The following is a 1,282-nucleotide window of genomic DNA, read 5'->3' as shown; positions in this document are numbered from 1 at the left end:
TGACCCTTAAAAACGGATAGCACAAGTTAAATCTGGTAGGCAATCAGGACAGAGGAATGCCATCAGATATTAGGCCAGTATTTGTCAGGGGATAGGTATTTGTTCTGGCTAATTAGAGCAAGAGAAGAAGCACTTTTTTTTTTCCTAAGGCAATTGGGGTTAAGTGACTTGCCCAGGGTCACACAGCTAAGACGTGTTAAGTGTCTGAGGTCACATTTGAACTTAGGTCCTCCTGACTTCAGGGTTGGTGCTCTATCCACTGCTCCACCTAGTTACCCCTACAGCACCTGATATTCCCAGGTGGTCTTCTATCCAAGAACTAATCAGGCCCTACTGTGCTTAGCTTCTGAGACCAGACGAGATCAGGCACATTCAGGGTGGTGGGGCCATGGCTGAGAAGAAGCACTTTTAATTAAGTGCAGGATTCCAGGAGAAAGGATCTGACTAAGGACAGATGGTTGCTGGTTCTATCTAGGCTGCATGGTCATGGCAGGAACAGAGTGTAAGGTTCTTTGGTCATAGGACAGGGCCACAATATGTACGGCACATATATATTATTAATGGATTGTGTTCTCAATCAGAGAAGCCAAAAAATGAAATGATAAGGACTGGGATGAATTCAGTATAAAAACTGTGATTTGTTTAAGAGGAGTAGATTGTCTGCTACATATAATACTTGCTGTCAAGGACTGTTATATAATAAAAAAGAAGTCAATCCTGAGTGAGGGAAAGTTTCTCAGTTTGAATAGCATTTTGCGATTGAAGGGAGACTGTGTTGGTAGATAGTCTTGATATTATGAAGCATAGTGCTTTGAGGTTTTTTGGACTAAGGACTTCCTCAGGTCAATCATCAAAGAGTTCTTTATACTCAAAGTGAATGGAAGCTGGATTTGGAAGGTACATACAATGTTCTGATTTCCTAGTCCTGTGTGTCTCTCTCATTCAATCTTCCAACTCCTGGGGCTAGGGCTCAAGATATGGGACAATGGTATTACTTAGCTTTATAGAAAGGAAGATATCACTGTCATGATTTTATTTTTGTCTTGGGAGAGGGATTTGTACAACCCATTGAACTTTGAAATTTACATTGCTAAGTATTCAAATAAATCATTTCATTCTGGGGTTTCCCTCTATTTTTAAATCATTTGCTTTGGGTGATACCTCATTTAGCTTTTGCATTCTCCTTTGAATGCTAAAATGATGTAACTGGCCTACTACCTAAAGAATGTGTGGTCTGAATAGATTTTCTAGTAACAATGGCAGACTTTCCTGAGACATATAA

At 40.1% G+C, this 1,282-nt stretch overlaps 1 pseudogene; it reads right to left on the bottom strand.

The window, feature by feature from the left end:
• Positions 1–275: 275 nt before the first annotated feature.
• LOC127563538 (uncharacterized) lies at positions 276–394 on the bottom strand (annotated as a pseudogene).
• Between the last annotated feature and the right edge of the window lie 888 nt (positions 395–1,282).

Source organism: Antechinus flavipes, chromosome 4 (genome assembly GCF_016432865.1).
Source record: "Antechinus flavipes isolate AdamAnt ecotype Samford, QLD, Australia chromosome 4, AdamAnt_v2, whole genome shotgun sequence".
Taxonomy (NCBI): domain Eukaryota; kingdom Metazoa; phylum Chordata; class Mammalia; order Dasyuromorphia; family Dasyuridae; genus Antechinus; species Antechinus flavipes.
This window is presented reverse-complemented; position numbering and strand designations above follow the sequence as displayed.